This window comes from Sinohyriopsis cumingii, chromosome 1 (assembly GCF_028554795.1).
Source record: "Sinohyriopsis cumingii isolate HCF-2022 chromosome 1, ASM2855479v2, whole genome shotgun sequence".
NCBI lineage: Eukaryota > Metazoa > Mollusca > Bivalvia > Unionida > Unionidae > Sinohyriopsis > Sinohyriopsis cumingii.
Window position 1 is genome coordinate 153089138 of NC_142961.1, and position 24784 is coordinate 153113921.

The 24784-nt window shown below is 37.8% G+C and overlaps 1 protein-coding gene and 1 long non-coding RNA gene across 2 annotated transcripts in view; one reads left to right on the top strand and one right to left on the bottom strand.

Annotated features, from left to right (window-relative positions):
* LOC149808176 (mu-type opioid receptor-like) overlaps positions 1-24784 on the bottom strand; it is an 85899-nt gene that overhangs the window by 33109 nt on the left and 28006 nt on the right. The gene's annotated exons all lie outside the window — the stretch shown is intronic.
* On the top strand, positions 1970-24784 carry LOC149808177 (uncharacterized). Its single transcript, XR_016419677.1, has 5 exons — positions 1970-3271; positions 3783-3904; positions 14617-14731; positions 24103-24209; positions 24662-24784. It is a non-coding gene; the product is annotated as an uncharacterized LOC149808177 (long non-coding RNA).

The following is a 24784-nucleotide window of genomic DNA, read 5'->3' on the forward strand; positions in this document are numbered from 1 at the left end:
TAGGGAGGAGGTAACCAAAAATATAAAATGTAGAGTAGAGCAGGACAACTGAGGGGGTAAATTGGACAAAAAATTGGAAAAATTGGGGAAAATAAGATCTGTCAAAACACAAAGTATAATTTTTAAATACCTGCACAACACCTGGCTAACAGGCGAAGAAACAATCAAACATCGTATGCTGAGGATAATGCCGAAATGCCCTTTATGTAAAACAGCGAACTTCACCAAACTACATACGATTGTCCAATGTGATAAATCTAAACATAATAGGATAAAGTTAATAATGAAAATTTGCAAAAAATATAAGTATAACAAAAATAACATTTTATTCATAGATTTAGACTACGAAAACAAAATCGTTCTAAAATGTATAGACTATATAGTAACTACGATGATATCCTGTGGACAGGTGATAAAGATTTTTAAATAAGATACGTGGTAAAAATAAGAATATTAACCACAACAAGAACTCAGTACGTCTTACGACGAATAGATACTTACCGTCAGGTTGATATAACGCAATTGATGTTGGAATTGGGGGAGAGAGGGGGAGGGAGGAATAGGTATTACAGACCGAATTGTCGCGTAGCGCAATTGCGAGCTGATGCCATACCCATACCCCCTCCTCGCACCCCACAACAGCCATATTTCAAAGAAAATTTCAAATTCTATTTCAAATATTTCAAAGAAACCCATATAACTTTTTTTTTTAAAAGAGAAAAGGGAAGAAAGGAAGAAAGAAAAAAATAAAAGAATTTTGTAATTTAATTTTTTTTCTTCTTTCTCTGAAAGAAAATTCTAAAGACATATATAGGAAGGGATACAGGGAAAATATAAGGGGGAAGTAAATGGCGATGACATCATGGGGCTAAGTCACAGGGCTCAGTGAAGTGCATAGGCCCATCATGAGTCTTTGAAAACACCCAATGTAGAACATAAACAGACAAAATAAAGACACAAATACATACTGTATAACACTTAGTTTAAAACCCTACTAACTTCTCCCGCACTGCATGGTTGACCACTATAGAATAATGTGGTCTCATAAATACGTTTGGATCTTTCAATAAAGCATAATCAGATAAACTAAATAAAAGAGGCCTAACGCGACCCAGGAAAAACACACAGAGAATAAAGAAGCGTGAACCTTGGATCGAGCGTAACCTACCTATCAACATCTTTAAAGACTATTATGAGGAACGACACATATTATCACTCGAATAATAAAATAGGAAATTATTTTTTTTAAACAAAGTCTAAATAGTACACCATTCCATCGTCAAAATTAGAAAACCATAAAACAAATTAAAAGATACAATATAACATCATAAAGGAAGAAATACAACTGGGAAAGATATTTGATCTATACTTGCTGTCTCAAACATAAAGAAAATATAGCATACACACAATATAACACCATTACATATAGCAAACACTGAGACCTAGGCGACATATAGCAAAGGTTACAAAACATTTCAAGGGAATGAACTTCGAGCAAGGTGAGGGAAACCAGACTCGGACGAACAACCCTTTAGATAACACTATGGAAACATAAATACCCCATCAAAAATTCTAAAAACTAAATTTTTTATATAAAATTTTGTTTTAATAAAACGTAGAACACATCTGAGGGGGAAATACACAAATATAAAATACTTTTTATTTTTTTTGGGAAATGGGGGCATCTGTCCGTTGCCCCCCCCCACTCCCAAAAAAGTGTGTGTGTGTGTGTGTGTGTGTGTGTGTTTTTATACCCATTACATTACTTGCAAAATATATATGGTGCTGACATTTTCGGCAAGAGGGAGACCTACCGATATTCTGCATATAATTATTTTAATGTTTTTCAGAGCGAGAGTATTGGGGCCTGATCTGTTCAATATATTTCTCAACTGATACAGCAGGTATAATCAGAGGCGTAGCGGGGGGGGGGGGGGGGAAGGGGAGTACATATGTCCCCGGGCGCCAAGGTACAGGGGCGCCAAAATGAGGCTTACAACGTTACATTATAATAAGTAAACAAGGGTGATATTCAAAAATGTGATTAAACGGGGAGGGGGCTGGGGCGCCAATTTTATAGTTCGTCCCCGGGCGCAAAATATCATAGCTACGCCTCTGGGTATAATAGAGACCCCCCCCCCCCCGAGTTTGCCACAGAGCGCTCGTGTAATATACGGTTTAATACAAAATACATGATTGTGGGCAGGAATATACAAAATTTGGTCGATATACATGATCGTTGGTATCTATTCAAACGAGGGCCATGAAATACATTAGCAAATTCCTACAGTATTTTAAGGCAGGCGATTACGAATTATTTAAACCACGTTTTTCATCTGTCACAGATTTTATAATCATTTTGAAGTGGCTGCTTTATCTCGAGAAAAACGAGCGGTAAGTGTTATACAAAACAAAATCTTAATAGCAATTTGATCACTTTTGCGTCATTTGACAGTAAGAATAGTAATAAATAGAGGATAATTTCTTTTCCTACGTTAGGCCTAATACCTGGTATGTTTTTTAGTGTGGTACACACACAAAAAACAACCCCAAAACAACACTAACAACATTTTAAAAAACCCACAAAAACGAGTGCCGTGCCGAAGCCACGGGCTAAAATGCTTTATTATCATTTTTTTTTATTTATAGCATCAATCACAAATTGAAATATATACAGTATTAGCGTTGGAAAAGAAAGTTTTCTTTTTGTTATATTTTTTTTTTCTCACCCTAGCGAAACACTTTCTGCAAATGACCTTAATAAAGAAAAATAATAAATTAACCTAAACCACTTTGAATGTCGACCGTATCTTTTATTTACACGGCATCATGCGCGGAAGAAAATACCAACTGAACCGGGATTTCAGACAGCAGATGAATTGAAGTTGATTCATTGAACATCATTAGCAATTGTACAATCAAACAGATGCAACAATGAAAAGTGGAACTATGAAAAATCGAGAATGTTAGATTTGCGAAGGATTTATTCCGAATCATTGTCTGCTAATAGAGAATTCATGTCAGTTGCTGTGTCGGCGATGCCCACACAGCGCGCCGTCCAAATGTGAAGTTGCGTTTTGCTGACAGACATAACACTGTGCCATAATTTATCTGATGGCATGTAAAGAAGCTGCTTAAATTATAGTATTTAAAAGTTTCTTCATTTTGTAAGAGCTCAAGAAATTAATTCTGGTTTGAAAGACAAGATGACGGTAAAACTCAGAAGACGTAGCTGTACAGTACCGTTGGTGTTGGAGACGTCATAATAAAGGTAACTGCGTTAACTTCGCTTTTTGTTTGGTAATTTGTTGGATATTATCTTTTGCTGATCTTCTTTGAGCTTGGAGTAAATTTTACATTCTGAACATTTTTATTTGCACTTATCTGCTTAATATGTATTGCTGGGATATCATATAGAATATGAAGTCAGTATAATGGTACTATATTACATATTTGAATGATAAAAGACTGGTAAATGATACAATGATAAACTACAAAATAAATAATTTGCCCAATATCCCAAATATGTTAATTAAAACAAACATTGAATGTAAATTCAGATATAATGAGCAGTTGTAAGAAGTAAGAAATAACATTTTATCCATTGAACCTGTTATGTGTTATCATCATCAGTTTTAAAATAAACACATGGAGACAAGTTTGCTTAAATTCTAAAATTAACACACACACACACACACACACACACACACATATGGTATTTTAATCTAATACAGAAATGGTGACATTGATATATGCAGACCAATAGTTTTTTTCTTCTACAGATATAAATTAAAAAGCCTAATTCTGAGAGTTTCACCTACAACATTCATGATGGGAAAGGGCCACTAATTAAGAGCTGACATATGTGGAAGAAAAATACCATCCATGTTGAAAAGGGCTAGAGGTAATGTGAGAAAACATAATTTATCAATCTTATTTAACATTATTGTTGATATTTTATCTCAACTGGTCAAAAGGCTAAGTGGGTTTATGTAATGGTCCAGAGTGTGTTATTTATTTCACATCCCCTTCTGTCTTTCAACAGTAAGAAATTAGCTACTTTGGAGTCCATAGTTCTGATCAATTTGTTTATATAAAACTTGGTTTTGGGCTTAAATCAACATCTTGGATAAATCTAATAATGAGCAAAATCCAAGTATATACATGTGATCATGTATAAGATTAGTTGAGTTTTTTAACCAGCCTAAAAGCCATACTTCCACAATATAGGCTAAAATCATTAAGTTGTCCTTGAAGTTTGATGAGTGTTAACCATTAATAATAATAAGGTGATCTTTCATCTGAGTATGTTACCACCGCATGCAATATTTATACATGTAGTGCAGTTTTTACTAAACGTAGAATACATGCTTATATAAATGAGATCTAGATTGAAGAAGTGAAGATGCATACAAATACATGAGGTTATAACCACTACTGCTGATTCAAGTTTGATCATGCTTGGCCATTGGGCTTATAGAGTCAAGTTTCACAATGATGCTTATTATGAGTGTGATAAAGGTATGGTAGTGAAGTGACCTTGCATCTGATTGACAGAGTTTCTTATGATTTGCACAACAGTGTTTATGATCCAATTTAGATCTGACTTGTTTAATTATTTGCTTGTATGTCTGAGGCTATAAGCAAAATCTATGCATATAATGTGGTGGTTCTACATCTCACTAGCCATTCTTGCTACTGCTCTTAAAACTATTTCTCATTAATTTCATCAGACTTGGTGAATAGATTTATCTCATCAAGATATAGCAAAAGAGCAATTTTGTAAAAAAAATATTCATTCATATTAAACTCAAATTCTGCATCTGATTGGTTGACCTTGCAAATACTATAAGGGCTCTATTTCTGACAAAAAGATTATTTTGATCTAATGTAGCAGAAATGCTTATATGATCAAAACATTGAACATATTTGATGACAAATAAGAAATAGTTTTTCATGCAAATTTGATAAACATTGATAAATCGGTTCATATCATTAAAAGCTTGGAAGAGTTTGATTACATGTGAGACCATCACATATTAATCATTCTTTATTTAGAGAATTATTTTTGTCAGGATTTAGTAAAATATGTAAAATCAATATGGACTGGTTTTGTTATGTACAGCAACACTAGTTGTTTACTGAGTACTGAGGGAATTGGAGTAAGGCAAGGGTACATTGCAGTAGGTAACCTGGTTGACTTGATAACAGGATTTTAACACAAACATTTTTATCAGGAGTCTAGCATACTAACCATTGATTCACTGCAGATCCTGCCCCCATTAGTTACCTTTTAATACATAAAGCATTTGGGTTTTTTATGTCACAAATCCCATAGGGATTAAAATTAACATCATAGGTCTCACTGGATAGTTTCGTATTTTGACATCCCTCTAATTTTTAAGGTAGAAGGCATGAACCTAATTATCACAAGCCTAGCATTTATAAATTTACACATAAGCTAAATCTATAATGTGGTTCAGATTTACTTTGAGTTAGGCATGGAAATAGGTTGGCTTGTTGGTGACTGCCTGTCACAGTTAGATGAGCATTGGAGATCATATGCGTAACTTAGTCTGCAAATGAGCTGCCGACTTTTATTTGTGTCTGCTACAGAGGTAAATATAAAAAAATCTTGATGGTAGAGGGGTGATGAAAAGTATGCTAATTTGTTATAGTACTAGTGAACTTTATTCATGCATAAGGCACATACTGATTCTTTTAGTTGCCTTGTCACAGAAAAATATTGAAAATAGCTATTTCTAGTAAAAAATGAATGTAAAATGTACCTGCATCCTTTGGCCCTACCAGAACCAAACTAAAAGCTCAAATTTGTGCAGCTGCTTTTGCTCATCACAAACATAATTGGGAGTATAACTGCTAACCCTACCCTCTAGCACACATTTCATTCATTCATTGGATTAAAGTCACGTGCACCTTTCGGTATGTGCGACTGTTTAGTTTGTACACGCTTGTGTACTTTTTGAATTTAGCGATTAACTTATACAATGCCCCCAAGCAAGCAAGCCGAAGCCCAGGTGCCCCAAAAGGTCCCGCCCAGGCTCTCATCGCTGCAACCTTCTCCATCGTTGTACTCCGTTGGTGGTCTGTTTCTGCATCCTGCATCTCCTTCCTCTCTCATTTCAGGCAGTAACCGAAGCACACCAGCAGCAGTATTATGAAATTTTCGTTGCAATCAATGCCCAGTTCCCTATATTTATTGGGCTATTCCTGTACTATCTTGCCAAACATGTGATTGTCACATACGCTTCAGATATTCCTGAGTTGTGAATTTTCCTATCTTTTGTAAGGTCTATTAAATTTTGTGTACTTTGCGTACTTGAATTTTCCGAAAATTTTTTCACATCTAGTAGGCTTTTAGTAGCCCTTTATTTTGTTTTGGAGATCTCAATTTGGTTAAGTATTTCGTACGTGTGGCTTTAAACCAATCAGTGTGTTTCAGGGCCAGTAAGTTGTTGGTCAAAAGAGGGCTTTCGTGGGTCAGAATGAAAGCCCTATGTGGTAAAATTTGTTTGTAAAAAAAGAAAAAAAAAAAGAAAAGAAAAGAAAAAAAAGGTGGGTAGGGAGTGTGTATGCTATATTTGTGTGATGGCTATAGACATTTTTGTTCGTTTTTCTGCTTTTCCCACATATCCCGACAACACACATTCCCGCTCACTTTCTCATTCACACTTATAAGTAGATGTGGGGGGGGGGTGGCCTTATTTCTTTTGTTTGATTTCGGGAAGGCAATTCTTTTCATACTGGGGGGTGGGGGTGGTTTGTTTATTTGAGGCATACTCTTTTCATTGTTTCTGCCTTCATTCCCCAAGGTCTGCAAGTGTCCTGTTCTTTCTTCTTTTACTGCCTTAGGACGTTTAACTTCATCCTGTGCCTTTTCCTGCTCTTCTTTATTTCAGCTCTTTCTGCCTTATCCCGTGTCCGTTTCTATTTTGGCCTTCTCGTCCTTTTGATACTGCCATGCTCGCCGTGAGATGTTTTCTTCGAGGGAGGTGGTTTGATTGCCTTTGTTTCCCTTCGCTTTGACCACTTGGCTATTTACCTGTTATTTTTGTTTAGCTTAGCTATTTGTGATTTATTTTAATGTATATTTTTTTTATTTTTATTTTTTTATATTTTTTTAATTTTTTTTTGATCCTACGGGACCTAGCATGCTGTTATAATTCCGAAACAGTGATTTTGTAATATTTTGTCCTTATCTGGTTTTTATTGTTCGGGTTATGATCGGCTGTGCCAGTCTGTGAACCCACGATACCGAGCCGGCCGTCACAATTCCCAAACAGTGATTTGTAATATTTTGACTGGTCTTTGATTTACTTTTTAATATTTTTTTTTTTGTTTTTTTTTTTTTTTTTCCTTTTTTTTTTTTTTTTTTTTGAACCTACGGGGCCTAGCATGCCATTATAATTCCAAAACAGTGATTTTGTAATATTCGTCCTTATCTGGTTTTTATTGTTCGGGTTATGAGCGGCGGTGTCAGTCTGTGAACCCACTAGCCCGAGCCGGCTGTCACAATTCCCAAACAGTGATTTGTAATATTTTGATTGGTTTTTTTCTTTTTTGGTTCGATCTTTTAGGTTTATTGGTTTTAATTTCTTTACATGGTCTCTCTTTATACCCAACCCTTCATTCGGTTTAGATTTGTCCCCTTTTGCCTATTTTGTTAATGAATGTCATGATGTTATTATAGGTCATTCCTATGTTATTGTTTTTTGCCACAAGTAACTCCGGGTATGTCCACCGTTCTCCTATTTGTTCCTGTTGAGATTTTAGTTCGGCCCTTTCCTGGTTGTATTTGGGGCATATATTTATTAAGTGTGCGATTGTTTCTGGAGTTGGGCAGTAGGGGCAGTTTTCGGTTGGTCCCCTTTTTATGTGTTTCCCTGCGCATCCTGCCAATAGTGTTTTACCTGTTCTTATTCTATTTATTATTGTTATATCGTATGGATTTTTGAAGGTCGGACTTTCGACTTTTCTACTTACTTTTTTCATCATCGTGTGTATTAGACTGTTTGCATCCGATTTTTCCCATAGCTCTTGCCACATGTCATTGATCTTGTCCCATTTTATTGATTTCAGTGACGCTGTATGCTATATTTTGGGCTTTTGGTTCGTTTGTGGCATTTTTTGCTTCTGCATCTGCTTTGTCATTGCCTGGGATTATGGATGTGAGAGGGTATCCATACGAATTCAACGTGTTTGTTGTTTTTTTCAATCTCTTTAAGTAGCGATCTTGCATGATTAATCATATTAGGTCTGCTCTTGGATTGGTCTGTTGCTAACGATTGTAGTACACTGTAAGAGTCGCTTAGAATGACTGCCTTAGTTGTGGGGTATGTTTTGACGTATGTTAATGCCATTAGTATTGCCATGAATTCTACCGTGTATATAGCGCATTGGTCTGGGAGTCTTTTTCCAACGGCGACATCTAATTTTGGGATCACTATCCCTGCTGCAGTTTTATTTGGATTTTTGGTTTTTGATCCATCTGCGAAGATTTGCGTGTATGTCTCGTATTTGTTGTCAATGTACGTTAGTATTGATGCTCTTAGTCCTATCGGGTCATTTTGTTTTTGTCCTAGTTTACGTAAGCTAAGATCTATTTGTGGTGTGGGACAGGTCCACGGGGGGTCTGGGTAGTACCTTATTTTTTCTGGGTTGATATTTGCGATTTGAAATTTCCTTTTTAATTCTATAATTATTTTCCCACTAGGTATTTTTTTATTTTTTCCTTTTGTATCGAATGGTTTGTCGCATGCTAAGAGGGCTTGTAGCGTGAGGTGGTTGGGTTGGTGTATTGATATTCGAGTCGAGTATCGCAGCATCAATTCCTTCCGCCTTAGGTCTAGCGGGGGTTCTCCTACTATTATTAAGATATCTTGTGTGGGGGTACCATTTAGGACGCCGGTGCATACCCTTAGCGCTTTTGATTGGACTGTGTCTAGTTTCTTTAGTAACGTGGCGTTCGCCGCTCCATATACCTGGCAACCGTAGTCCAATTTTGCTCTTATAAGTGCTCTATATAGGGTAACGAGTGTTTTTTGATCAACCCCCCAATTCACCCCTCTGAGGTTTCTGTGGAGGTTGATGTCTCATTTGCACTTCGTTACGAGTTCTTGGATATGAGCTGCCCACGTGAGTTTGTGGTCGAATACCATACCTAGGAGTGTCGCTTGTTTTTCGAATTTGATGGGTACCCCCTTTAGGGTTAAGTTTGGAGTGGGTGGGGGGTGGCCACCTCCCGGATTGAAAACTATGCCTACTGTTTTTAGAGGTGACAATTTAAATCCCCATTTATCTGTCCAATTTCCTATATCGTTTAGTCCTTTTTGTAAGTGCTTGGTCGTTTCTCTGCTGGCTGGGTTGCCAGTTTTCCATACGGCGCTGTCATCGGCGAATTGGGATAAGTCAAGGTGGTTGGGTTTTACCGCTGTTTCCAGGTTGTTTATCATTATATTAAATAAAGTTGGGCTGATTACGCTTCATTGTGGCGTACCATTTTCCAGTTTGTATCGTTCGGAGTAGTCTTGTCCTAGTCTGACTTGTATCTTTCTATCGGTTAGGAAGTTAGCAATAAATTTGTATATATTGCCAGTTATTCCGTATGGTTTAAGTTTACTTATCAGTCCCTTAGTCCACATTAGATCATATGCTTTTTCCATGTCTAAGAAGATGGCTGTAACATATCTGGATTTTTAAAATTTTTCTCTAGATGCTAATTTGACAGCGGTTTCTAGTCTCATGAGTTGGTCTATTGTGCTTCGGTAGTTGCGAAACCCGCTCTGTGTATTAGCTAGTAGTCCTTTGCTTTCTAAATGGTATTTCAGCCTGTTGTTTACCATAGTTTCCATTATTTTACATATATTGTCTGTTAGTGATATGGGCCTGTATGATTTTATATCGCTTGAGGGTTTTCCAGGCTTAAGAATCGGGACCACTACTGCCTTTTTCCATCTTATAGGTATGGTACCGGTTTCCCATATTTTATTAATGAGGTTAAGTGCAATTGTGACAAGTTTTTTGGGTAGGTTCTTGTACATTTCATACCCCAAAGTATCCTCCCCGGGGGATGTGGTCTTTTTGCCGGCGAGGGCCTTTCTCCATTCGGCTTCTGTAAACGGAAGGTTTAGTGGGCCGTCATTATTTCCTGCTTCCTTTATGTTGTCAGAGTTGCTTTCCTCAAATTGCCTTTTATGATTTTTAAACTTATCCTCTAAGTTGGTATTGCTACACATGTTGGCGAAATAGTTTGCGAATAATTCTGCCTTATGTTTGTTGTTTTGTCCAGGTATGTTGGGGGTTATTGATTTAGTTTTGCCTCTCATTTTTTTAATTCTTTGCCACACCTCCTTCGATTTTGTGTTAATATCTAGTTTTGAGCAGAATTCTCTCCATGAGTTTTGTTTAGCTATCATAATAGTTTGTTTGGCAGTTTTTTCCTTTTCCTTGTAGTAGTTAAAGTCCCTATTATTTTTAGTTCTTTTGAATTTGTTTAGAGCTCTTTTTTTCTCTTTAATTGCTATTTTACATTCATTGTTCCACCAGGGCACCGTGGGTTTGGGTGCTACTCCTTTAGTTTTAGGAATTGTTTCTTGGGCCATTGTGTTAATGGTTTCTATTAATTTGTCATTAAAGGTGTCAATGTCCCGGTGATATATGGTTTCTGGGTCGATTGAGTCACCTATCTGTTTGAACCTAATCCAGTTGGCCTGTTCGTATTTCCATCTTGGTGTGAAGGACGCTTTATTTTGAGGTATTCTAATTTGTATTTCTATATTTATAAGGTAATGGTCACTTCCCATAGGGTCGCTTTCATCAACTTGCCAATCAGAAATGCCTGTTAATCTTGGTGTGCATAGAGATAGGTCTATTGCTGATGTGTGGCCTGTTCTGTCATCTATCCGGGTGTGCATTCCGTTGTTTAGAAAAACTAAGTTGCATTTTTGTGCCCATTTTTCTACAATTTTTCCTTTAATGTCCGTCTTTTGACTCCCCCATAGTTCATTGTGCGCATTGAAGTCCCCGCATATTACCACCCATTCTCCACAGTCTTTAATCATTTTGATTGTTTCGTCTGCACTTAAATTGCGCTGCTCATTTGTTTCATAGAGGTTAACGATTAGTACCTGCTTAGTTTGAGCGGTTATTTTGACTATCTGTATTTCGAAGTCATTGGGCGGTCTACTATCTGTTAATTTATGCATTTCTGATGTAATTCCATCTCTAGCAAAGGTTGCTAACCCCCCTCCTCTTGCTGTGGGGGATCGATGCTTTAGGTATTTGGTGTTGTAGCCTATGATGTTTGGGATACGTGAGGTATCATTTAGGTGGGTTTCCTGTATGCATATAACATCTGGTTTTCTTTCCTGTTCAAGTATTTTGTTATTTAGTTGGTCAGCGTGGGCCCTAAGGCCGCGTGCATTCCATTGCCATATTTTGATTTCTGCTCTGGAATCCATCTCTAGTGCAAAAAGTCTTTATAGTTTGTTTAATTTACTGTTGTTTTCGTTTTATGCGTGTTTCCTACCAGTGAGGGTGCTACCTATTTATTTTGTTTTTGGTATCCTGATTTTTGTTTTGGCCTGCTTATAGTTTACCCCATGGGAGATCATATATTCGACTATTAGGGCTTCTCTAAGAGCCCTGGGGCATTCTGCATGGTTTGGTTTGTGGTTACCACTACAGTTAGCGCAGTGCTGATTGGTGGCGCTACATGTTTTCCGGTCTGGGTGGTGAAGACCACATTGATTGCACCGGAATAGGTTTCCGCAACTCTTAGAGTAATGCCCCCAATTTTTGCAGTTGCCACAGAACCGTGGTTTGTTTTTGAAAGCAAAAATTTTTTTAGCCTCGAGTTTTTCGGCTATTTTGATAGTTTCTGGGGTGGCGCCCTTAAAAAAGAGTACCACTGCAGTGCTATCCTTTCCCCTTCTTGTTTTTAGGCGGATTGCTTTCTCTACTTCCTGTCCTTTACTCCTTATGTAGTCTACTATTTCATTGGTTTTATTTTGAGTTGATACGTATATGACTCCTTTGTTGTGTGTTTTTGGGGGGTTTGGGTCTATGTGTTGTTTTGTTCTGTTGTGTCTAGTGACCTGAACATTTATTTGGTCTATTCTTTCAATTTCCATATATTTGGCAATCTGTTGTTCAGTGGTGCATTTGATTATCAGCAAGTCGTCTCTAGTGCTTTTAAGCGTGAATTCTCCTTGGTGATGTTTGTTCAATTGCCATGCTATGGTTTTAAAGGCTAACTTCGTTATTTTGGAATTTACTCCCTTGACGAAGAGAGTCAGTTCAGCGGGGTGTTTCTTGTTTTGGATATTTTGCAGACTGGTCTTTTTCCCCTGGTGTTTGTCTCTTTAGCTGACTTTGTTTCGTTGTCCATAACCGGCTTGCTGGGTCTTGTATTCTGACAGTTAGTGTGTTCCTTATTCTTTCTAACTGGTATTTGGGATTTGGTTTTCCTATTATTCTTACCTTTTGTTGAGTCATGTGTGACTGCTTTATTTGTGGTAGGGTGAGGGCGTTCTGTTTCATCTAGTAGGTTCTCAGTTTGAGTCCCCTGGCTGCTAGTGTTTTTAACCAGCGTGGTCTGGGTTGTTTTTGTGCTTGTTGAGTATTGTTCCTCAGTTTGGGTACTCATGTCGGATGTAGTTTTGCGGTTACTCGGTAGATTGTCCACATTCTCGTTTACGCTTGGTGACAGGTAGAGTCTACTCATCGAGTCAGTTGGGGTCGAGTTGAAAATTGGCGTTAAGAACTGTATCTGTCGTTTTTCTCTTAGGGGGGATGAGACTGCTTCGGAGTAAGTTTGCCTTAGTTTATCTGCCTTTAGGTTGACCAGGCAGCTGAGATAACTATTTGATGATGTGACATTAATTTTGTTGTTATCCATCTTGAGTTTCTTTATTTGATGTAAGGTATATATGACAGGATATTTCTTTAGTTTTAATCCTGGGTTTGTTTTGATTTCTTGCAATTTATTTGAGTTTAATTCTAGCTTAAAGCTATCTGTCTTAACTATACTTTATTCTACTTAGTACTATGAAAAAGCAACAGCTGTAAGGGGATATGCAAATAGCTTTTATTCTGATTTGTGTAATTAATTATTATATTACTATTATCCAATTTAAACTTATTGAAAATTATTTTCTAGCCAAATGGTCAAAGTAAAAGGTTTTACTTACCCCGATCCAATTTTCTTTTTAAGATCTTTAGAGTTTTTAAATACAGCCTTCTAATTATACAAGTTTCATTACATTGGTCAATAATTAGTCACATGTGATGACACTTGTAACTAATCAAACCACAGCAACTGAGAGCAGACTAAGCACTGATATTTATATGGTACAGTGGCAATATACAGTCTGTCTGCCGCAACACATGAAACAAACTGGACAAATCTGAAAGCCTTGAATTTGACTTTATTTATCTGTATGGTAGAACAGAACCTGAGTTGAAAAGCTTTTAAAGAAAGACCTTGATATCAAACCTAATAATAACTGCAGGAGTTATATTATGGATAATTAACCATTCTCTCAGTTTCAAACTGGGCATTCCATCCCATGGGGTTCTAAATGTAAACCAAGTGTAACTGATATCCTAATGAACTGTAAAGACCATAGCAGCACAACAGCAGGGGACCAGGTATGTCCAGATCCAGAAATCACAGACCAGTTTCAAACTGATGATGAACCACATAAAAATTACACATCTGCTAGAACTTATGTTATGAAGATAACTTAAATTGCATTATTATTAATCCTCCTCCTCACATTCATCATAATTGAGATGCATCATATATGTTTTATTGTAAAATAGTTTATGCAACATAATTCAGTGAAGACCTTTGCTGCCAATTTACCAGTGAACCATTTGTTTCAATGAACATATTTTATGTTGTAACAAGGAGCATCATTTAAACATTATGATACACTTATCATACCTGTATATGAAATCTTAATACTAACACTTATACTTGCAATACTACTACTAATAAAAACACCTGCATTGATAATTTGATTATGTTCAATTGGACTTGTATCTAAATGATCACCAGCTGTATGAAAAGACATATTTTAATATATAGATATTGGATGGAATACTAGTTACCACAATTGAATAGTCATATGATAAATGATATATTATTTTAAACAATTTATATTTGCAGTGAAACATACTTTTACATTATTTTCACTTAAATTTCATTTATAGAGCAGTATACTCTGCATTCATTAAATTACTGAAATGGTTATAATACAACAACAAATACTGCAACTTCCAGAATCACAAAAATCAAAAGATATAAACAAAAACTTCCCTACATGTATCAACAGTTGTCACTTAATAGACAGAACTCTGAAGATTTAGAATAGGATGTTAACAAATTAGGTATTCAAGTTAAAAAGAAAAAAATACCAAGTAAGCTTACTACCAAAAAATCAAACAATAACAGTGAATTTTAGTACATTCCCAGGAAACAGAATATATGATTTTTCTTAACTTGATCTGATACATCTTAAATCTATAGAAAATGATTCATATTGTATGACTAAAATATTATGTAAACAAAAATTCCATCACTTTTTTCAGATGCAACATGCATACCCCAACCCATCCTTCTTGATCATAAAGTATACCAGCATTCCACTATAAGATGGGGAGCTGTAGTGGCTCAGTGGTTAGCTTTCTGGACCTGTGAAATAAGGTAGGTTCAAATTCTACCATCAAACCAACCTGGGTTAGCTACCATGGTGTGTCCTTGGGCAAGGCACTATACTTAAAGTGCCTTGGCACTAAATAACTTACTTGTGTTGGTTTACCATAAAAGGCCAAACCAAACACAAAAAAACAACAACTTTAAAATATGAGTTGTGTCAATACTAAGTAATTGAAAATCATACTGAAGAAATGTTTTTGTTAATACAGATTAATGGATCTAAAAAATCTCTTTCTTCTGCAGGAGTTTAAAATGTTAAATTAAAAAGGTCATGGTACACATTGCTTTGTTCGTACACATCAGGCTCCGTAACCCATATCCAACTAAAAATTTTAGTAGAGTCTGAATAAAACATATTTTAATCTGGATGATAATATTCTTTCTCCATTCATATATTACACCACCAAGATTGATCCAAATAAGATTACATTTTACTATAACACTGAGGATGAGTATGCCTCTTAACAACTTACAAATGTGGAGAGAATGGAGTTAAACTGAACTTTGATTTCTTTTCAACCATAGCACAAGATGATCATTTATTATGAAAAAACCTGAATAAAGTTGGAGTTCATAACCATGACAGTCTTGATACAATATAAATTCAATATATTATTGTTGTCTTGAGGTATAGTTCTGTATATTACAATCTCACACAAGATCAGGGTATATTTTAGTACCATACAGTTAATTCGGGATTGTATTAATACCTATTCTGGTGAATGAACATTAAATAAGATTTACTATTTTGGAACCAGTTGCAATAAAGTTTACTAAACAAGAGAAAATATGACTTTACTATAATATCTAAAATGTAAAATCTGCAAACAGAATACTTGCTTGACTTTACACTTCAACTATATCATAATATTTATTTGAAATGAATTTATACAAATGACATTAAATTTGGTTTCAGGCTGGTAATGACAATGGTAGTAGTGAATAGGGACGGTCTAGGGACTAGGGAACTTCCATGTTAAAAAGGGTATATCCACTCTGGGGACTATGTAATTTAACATGGGAGAAAAAAAAAAATATCCATTCTAGGGACAAGGGGAATTTAACATGGGAGAAAGAAAAAAAACTATTCACTCTAGGGACAAGGGAAATTGAACATGGGGAATAAATCGTGGGACTGTCTTGGGACTAGGGGAAATGGAACAGGGTCGGGACCCTATTTTAATAAGGTCCCGACCTGATGGGTCTATGAAAATGGAACAGGCGAAAATTGAAACAGGGAGGGGTCTCTATTTTTTTATTATTTTTTTAAACAAAAAAATAAAAAAAGGGGTAGGCAATTGAAAGTCAAGATCTTTTCGAGAGATAGGAATGGCCCTGAAAAGGGCCTTTGGTTTTATGTTAATATACCCTTAACATAAAGGGCATCTGTGACATCTTCTTCTTGACCTTAGGCTGTGCCTGACTGCAGGACCATAGATTAAGACTCTTTTGAGGCATCCTTGATGCTCCACATAAGATTCTTCGCATCCACAGGCTGGTGTCTGTCCTGTGGATAACTGTCCAGTTGGATCGGACATACATTGATATGTCCGTCCGGAACATCATCGAAGACACAAGCGTTGAAGATTGTACATCGGTCCACATGTTGGGGTGCTGAGTAACAGGTGAAGGAATGCAGTGAACTGTACTTATTTATAGGGGGAGGAAGGATTGAAACGGATTGAGTTTGTTGACCAATCCAAACACGCGTTACAAAATTCAGTCAGCCCACGTCCAATCCGAAGAGAGCAGCCTGTGACGTCACATAGTCTATATAGATTCGCTAGCGCCTGTGCGTAGTCAATCTAAGCGACAGTTTTTCAACATGACGGAAACTCAGAAAACGATCAGTTTGGGTGCACTGATGGTGGAGACTACCCAAGGGAACCCAGACTTACTTTCAGAAGAGGTGAATTGGGATTTTGTGGATTTTTTTACCTTGCAAGAATTTGTTCCTGAACCTTCGTCACCTTCTCCTTCATTACCGCACATGGAAAATTTTAGACAGAGACAGAAAGAAGAATTGGAGAAATTTATACAACAGCAAAAGGAAGCGGAACAAGCTTTTCTCCTACAGCAACAGCAGCAAGAAGAAGAGGTAAGAAAAAAACAAGAAGAAGAAGACGCAGCAGCAAAGAAACAAGGGTGTCAAAATCAAACGGTCACGGTACTGTTAGACATTTTAGTTAAGAAGTCTGAAACAGATGTATCAGACTTCTTTATTACGGCCGAAGAGAATACGACCTTCCCAAGCTAAACACTCCAACCCTGTGACTACGCCTACTGCACCATCCTTAGTGATTTCAACGAAATCATCATCAACAGTACGCAGTCCAGAAGTAGGCCTTGGCCATGGCAAAGGCTTAAGACAGTTAAAGTTGATTGTTTAAACTCACCCCTTACACCAAAAAAGGCCCTTTTCAGGGCCATCCACATCTCTCGAAAAGAGATAGGCTTTCAATTGCCAATAACTAAAAAAAAAACATTTTACCCAATAGTACCTGTCTGTGTATGAGTGTGCGTGAGTGTAGGTTCTTATTTTAAAATCAAAACCCAAAGACACTTACCTTTTATAATTAATTTATTCTTTTATAAATATTTACAATTCACAATTCACAACAGAGCACTTTAAAAAGTTCATAGACTTAGTCTGTCTCATTGTTCACTCTCTGTTTTTTTAATTTCTTCACCGTCATAGTCTTTTCCTCCTCTTCCTCCTCACTTTCTTCCCTTCTTTTCTTCTCCTGTTTCTTTTTCTTCACCTGTCTGTTTTCTTCCTCTTCTTCTTCCTCTTCCTCTGAAGAATCCCTCTCTTCTTCTGACTCCTCTTGTTTCTTTTTTGGGCAGTCTGGTGACCAATGTCCTTTTTCTTGACAATAATAACAGGTATCTTGACTTTTGTCTCTTCTAACCCCTTTTTTTTCTTTTTTGACGGTCTGGACACTCTGAAGACCAATGCCCTTTCTTCTGACAGATATAGCAAGTATCTTGACTTTTATCTTGAAAGGAAGGAGAGTAGTCCCTCGGCTGGTCTGAAGAGAATTTTCTAATGACCCCTCGCAAAGCTCTGATGAAACGTTCAATCTTGGTAGTCTCTTCCATTGTTGTGCTCAGTTTGAGAGTGAAATGAATAGTGAAAGGACAAGACACATACCCTTTATATACGCTGGTCTGCTATGACTATAAATTAATCCATGGTGTTTAAACTTTAGTCATTTGACTTTTTGCTCTCGAGATGAAATGATCCAATTCATTTGAGAAGAAAGAAGAAGAAAGTAAGAGGCAGAAACGTGATCTATCGCTTCGTACTAGGGCTGAAGTCTTGGCACAAATTCATGCCAGTGATTTTGAAGAGGACATGAGTGAACCAGAATCCAAACCCTCTAAACAAAGTTTACCACCCTTAGTCAACCCTGAAAAGTACTATGACATTCGAGAGACGGAAAAGCGTCCCTCTAGAAAATTTAGAACTACGGCTTACAAATACACAGTGAAGTTTAAAGATTTCAAGTCTGAAGTACTGTTAGAGAAAGCAAAAGGGTTCATCACCGACATGTGGGATTCTTTGCTCACCACACTCAAGCGACAATGTCAACCCAAAGAAGATGATCGCTTGAGACTTTCCATACAACATGACGGCTTGAAATCCCCTGTTTGGATCGAGTTTAGCAGCCCTGCAGAATTGACCACTTCCAAAGTCATGGACAAGATTCAACACGTGCAACAATCTAATGACCAGTTTGACATCACCGATGGAAAAGCCACACTGGACATGACCCACGTCTCTCCTCCTCAAGGGACCGGACAATGCAGAAAGACCTTATTGGTCAACAACCTTCGCATTACCAAAACAAGTCTTGTCCAAATTAACAATTTTCAAGACCACATGTGTTTAGCCCGAGCCATCGTGGTGGGATGAACCTATGCCGACAAGAACGACACGGTAGAATGGAAAAGAGCCTGGGAGAACATTCGAAAATCGAACCGAGCCAAACAACGAAATGAAGCAGAACTTCTGTTACAACAAGCATGCCTGTCCAAAGACACATCCTGTGGCATTCCTGAGATGCAAAAATTGCAAGATGCCCTAGCTCCACGATACACCTTGAAAGTGCACCCTCAAGAAGTGCGCGGGTCTCTGTTGTTTCGAGGGAAAGACTTTAAGGATGGAAAATACATTCACCTCTATCATCACGATGACCATTTCGATACCATTACCACTATCACTGGATTCCTGGGATACAAATATTACTGTGAGAAATGTGACTTATGATGGTTATAATAATCGAGAGCAACACAAACATTGTGGATCGAAATGCTCAGGATGTTTGGCCTCTCAACCCTGTCTGAGCGAAGGGCAAGAACCAGTGCATTGTCCTGCTTGTCTGCGCACATTTGTCAGCCCTGCCTGTTACCAACAACATCTGAAGATGCAAGGTTCACAGAAGAAATGTGCTTGTCAACTCCTGAGATTGTGCCCAATGTGTGGACAAGGTCTATGTATCAACAGTACCAAGGCACACGTATGTTCAGGAAAGAAAAAATGTCACATTTGTCACTGCATTGTGGACTTGGAACACCAATGCTACATACAAAAATACCAATCCCAACCAGAGAAAGAGGATGGTCACAAGAAGAAGAAAGGCAATTTCATCTTTTTCGATTTCGAATGCATGCAAGAGATCAGTATTCACATTCCTAATTTCTGCGTGGCTCATCGAGCGTGCGAGAAGTGATTCAAGAACCTATCTTGAGTTATTGCCCTCACTGCAGGAAGATTCCTGGAGGGCGTGAAAAAATCTTTCAAGGACCGAACACACTAGCCGATTTCACACAATGGGTCTTAGACCCCATCGACAAGACGTGGAGCCAAGAGGACATCGAACATTATTATGGAGATTGTCATTGTCATGCCACGGTGATGGCTCACAATTTCTCCGGATATGATGGACAGTTTCTTTTGAGATGTTATACGGAACGTGGCATCGAGCGTCCTAAAATCACTTTGAACGGAGCCAAAATCATTTTCATGCAAGTGGGACAAGTGCAGTTTAAAGATTCGATGAGCTACTTAGCCATGCCTTTGAGTCGAATGCCTAAAATGTTTGGAATGACAGAAATGGCTAAAGGGTACTTTCCACACTTTTTCAATACAGAAGCCAATCAACACGCCGTTCTACCCCATTTGCCTCGGGCTCACTATTACGACCCTGACAACATGCGTACCGAACGAGAAACTTTCTACGCTTGGTACCAGGCTCACGCCTCCGACCCTTTTGACTTTCAGGAAGAAATGCTAAAGTATCGTCGTTCCGACATGGACATTTTACGGCGATGCTGTGGAAAATTTCGAGAACTGTTCATGGAACACGGAGGGGTTGATCATTTAAAAGAGGCTTGCACCATTGCCAAAGCGTGTTCCTTAGTCTACCGACAACAATTCATGCTTGAAAACACTGTGGCTGTCATCAGTCCTCAAACGACCAACTATGTCAAACGTCAATACTCGGTCAAAGCCCCATGCTGGTTGCATTACTTGTGCGACAAGGAAGACAAATGGATTCAGCATGCCCGCAACGGACAGGGCGAAAGATCATCGGAATGCATTCGGTCAATGGCTGGGACTTAGAAAACCCCAAGATCATGTACGAGTTTAACGGTTGCTTATTTCACGGATGTCCCGTCTGTTACCCTGACCGCGGCACTAAAAATCAGTTCTTTCAACGAACCATGGAAGACTTGTACCAGGCCATTTGTCAGCCACGCCTAAAGTTAGAACAGGAAGGATACCAAGTGGTGGAAATGTGGGAACACAAATACAATCACTGTTTGAACACCGATCCCGAGTTTAAACGCCTCATGGAAAGTTACCAGTTCATGGACCCCCTGAACCCAAGTAATAGTTTGTACGGAGGAAGGACCAATGCCACCTGTTTGCTGTACCAAGCTGACGAAGAGAAAGGAGAAGAAATCATATACTTGGACGTGTGTTCACTGTATCCCTACGTGTGCAAATATTGTTGCTTTCCTGCAGGGCACCCACAATTGTTCACCGAACACATCGACCTAAAAAACATTCGACAATACGAAGGCTTGGTCAAGTGCAAAGTTTTGCCTCCCACGAACCTATACCATCCCGTCTTACCTCGCCATTGCCAAGGCAAACTTATGTTTCCTTTGTGCCGTACTTGTGCTGAAACGTGCAACCAAGATCAACCTTGTCATCACACCCAGGAAGAACGGGCCTTGACGGGGACATGGGTCAGCGTAGAATTGTTCAAAGCTCTGAACATGGGATACCAACTGTTAGAAGTGTACGAAATTTGCCACTTTCCCAAGACACAATAATTCCACAAGGGTGACCCCACGCAGAAAGGCATTTTCGCAGACTACGTGGATGCCTTTTTGAAACTGAGCAAGAAGCCAGTGGCTATCTGTCCTGGTGTCACACTCCCGAAGACCAAAAGACATTCAGAGAGAAATTCTGGGCACAAGAAGGCATTACTTCAGATCACATTGAGAAAAACGAAGGCAGGCGATCGTTTGCCAAAGTGATGTTAAATTGCTTGTGGGGTAAAATGGCACAATGACCGTGTTTACCCAAGACGGAGTATTTGACCGAACCTTCCCGCTACTTTCAGATGATTCATGACAAAGCCAAATTCATGAAACACGTGGACGTCGTTCGTGAGGATTTGATCTTGGTGAATTACGAAGAAGATCTGAACTTTGTAGAAGATGACCCCTTTGGAAATGTCATCATTGCAGCTTACATGACAGCTCATGCTCACTTAAAATTGTACGAAGCTTTAGAACTGTTAGGGGAACGTGTCTTGTACTTTGACATGGACAGTTGCATTTATATCGATCACCCGAGTCAACAGCACCCTGACATCGAAGGAGACCGTTTAGGAGCCTGGACAGACAAGCACCCCGATGACAAGATTCTAAGTTTCGTTAGTGGTGGTCCCAAAAATTACGGCTACGAATACTGGGCCAAACAAGGAGAAGTGCACACGAAGTGTAAAGTGAAAGGACTTACTCTGAATTATCGTACCAGTCGAGTGGTCAACTTTGGCATATTGAAAGAAGCCTTGCAGTCTAGAGATAGTGACCACCTATCAACCCAACAAGATTGTACGTTTACCCACACACCACATCGTCAGTCGACCCTTGGAAAAAGTCTATCAAATCGTGTAGCAGAAGCGAGTGCGGCTTCCCACCCACTTTACTTTGCCGTATGGACATGTCGGTATAAAACATTGGTTGTAAGAGGATAGCCACCCACCAGAAGGATGACTTCGCCGCAGCAAGAATCGAGTGAGAAATCCAGTGAGAACTCCAAGTTCAAACCCTACCATTTTCCAGTCTTCTTACCTGACTATTGTGATTGTGCCCGTCGATTGGACATGTTTCAAAAATGGCCTACGGATAGGGAAGGATTACCTTCTTCGTATGTTTTAGCTAGAACAGGATTTGTCTACTTCGGACCCGAGTCAGGATTGGGATACGAAGTACAGTGTTTCGCTTGCGGACTGAAGTTACGAATGGATCTATGTATCTACAAAGATTCAGCTATTCTGGAACATACTCGATGGTCTCCGCACTGCCCTTACCTTTCAATGGCCTTTCCACCCATTAAACTACGGTACAATTATGACGGTACCTTAGAGACGGTACCTTCCAAAACTAGACGTAAACACATTGCATCCTATTTCATTGTTGTTTCTTTTCCACATAATAGCTTATTTTTTATAAAATGTTAAACTTTACTAATCTTTTTTCAAGATCACTTTAGTTTGCAAAAATACATCTTGTCATTTATTGGCATTCTACATTGAATTTTGTAAACTAGCTATAAACCTGACCTAATTACTCAACTGCTGACAGAAACAGTCTACAGTAAATGTATTTCATTTCTATAGCTCGATGGATAAACATTACATCTTTTAAAGCTGTGCACAGAATAGGCCGACATATCACGAGTCAGGAAAACATGGGGGTGGTATCCCCTGTGTCCAGAATTAATATCATTTTGAATAGAATATTCTAGTGACAATTGCCTCTTTTCAAATGGTAAGCATTGCTTTTTTTTATTTTCATCAATCTGTCAAATTCGGTATGCATTTTGCTTTAATATTTGAGATGGAAACCTTAGGTGCATAGAAATGTCAGACAGCATTGTACATCATGGATGGTGTCCAACATACTTTTATGATCATAAAACAAAATCCCATTTTTTAGTTATGGCCACTGATTTAAAAAATATTCATCCAAGCTAAATATAATAATAATAATAATGAGGACTTTGTATAGCGCCTAATCTTTAGAAGCTCTAAGCGCTTTGCAACATTAGACAACATAAAAACATACACAATGATATGATTACAAAAACAAACACCATGAAATTAGAAAACATAAAAAACATGCTGAGAATATTTAAGGTAGTTAACATTATTAAGTCATTAAGTTTGTTTTTGTAGTCAGAATAAGTAGTTTTGAGAGCACTCTTGAATGGGATCACTGCGTCTTTGTGTCTAAGTTCAGTGGGCAATTCATTCCATGTTGCTGGGCCCTGGTATGCAAAAGAATGCTGTCCATGTGACTTTGTTTTCATAGTGAGAATAATGAGTATATGATTGTCGGAAGAGGAGTGTAAGTATCTTGCTTGTGTGTACACATAGGTGAGGTCGGATAGGTATGTTGGACTAGAGTCTGTCAGTGAAACGTAGCACAGAGAACTAATGTTGTGTTTGATTCTGGATCGAATGGATAGCCAGTGTTGGGTACAGAGCAGCGGGGAGGTGTGCTCTGATTGTGGTACTCTAAGTATGATCCAAGCAGCTATGTTTTGAACTTTTTGAAGTCTCTGCAGTAGATATTAAGATGAACCAGACAGAATTGAGTTACCATAGTCCAGTCTTGAAAGCAGTAATGAACACACAAGTGTTTTAGTGGCATCAACTGAAAGATATCTGAGAATGGAGCTGATGCGTCTCAGCTCAAGATACGCAGCCTTGCATATGTTCATGACATGTTGGTGCAATGTGAGAGTACTGTCCAGAGTAACACCTAGGTTTTGTACTGATTGTGTGAATTTAATGTTGGTGTTGCTGATATTTATTGTGTGAGGTAAAGGATGTGAATGAGAAAGTCTTTGATAAGTAAGTATGGCTTGATTTAAATTGTGTTTTTCATGTGACTTGCCAGAGATTTTTAAATGAATTGATAAAGTAACTTGAGACACATTTCAAAGTACATGTTTTAAAAATATTCCATTGATTATTGCTGGCATTTAGAAAAATGCAATGCATCCTTTGTTGTGAAACTTATTTTAAAACATTGTATTACTCATGCAGAAGCCTGCTTGAAAACTAATGGCAAAGCAAAGGCAAATGGAATGGAAGAGACCATATCAGAGACCCTCAAATATGCACCCAACCAACGCAGAATGATAAAAAACAAGGTAATCCAAATGACTCTTATTTCATCAATATTGGATTCAGTTTCGTCTTTTAAAGCATAGTATTTGCAAAGCGGATGCATTTCTAAACTGATAACAAAATCAGCTTATCCTATTGCCCAGGACTATCAGAGCTAGAGTCCAGCTAACTACAATATGCATATATCTTGTCTGATCAGACAAGTGCCTCCATTTGGAATTTTTATTCACATGAAATATTTGGATGAAATAAATTCATCTTTGTGCAAATTGATTGCACCATCCACTTGCCAGAAATGACAAGTAAGTGCAAAGTTATCTTGTATCATGGCTTAACGATAGTAAGGGAAGCACAAGTGCAGTGAAGAAAATTTCATACATTTTTATAATGCTGATTAACATGACTTCTGCATATGTAACTAGTGCTGAGATGATATGACTTTATTTAAGCATTACAATTTTGTTTTAATTTGCAGGTGCCTGAGCAGAAGAAGTAATAGATAAACTTTACAGTGGAGTTGGAGACTGATTCTGATTCATAATCTTAATTAAATCTAGAAAATAAACATTGAAGTCATATTAAAATATCTGTTGTATTG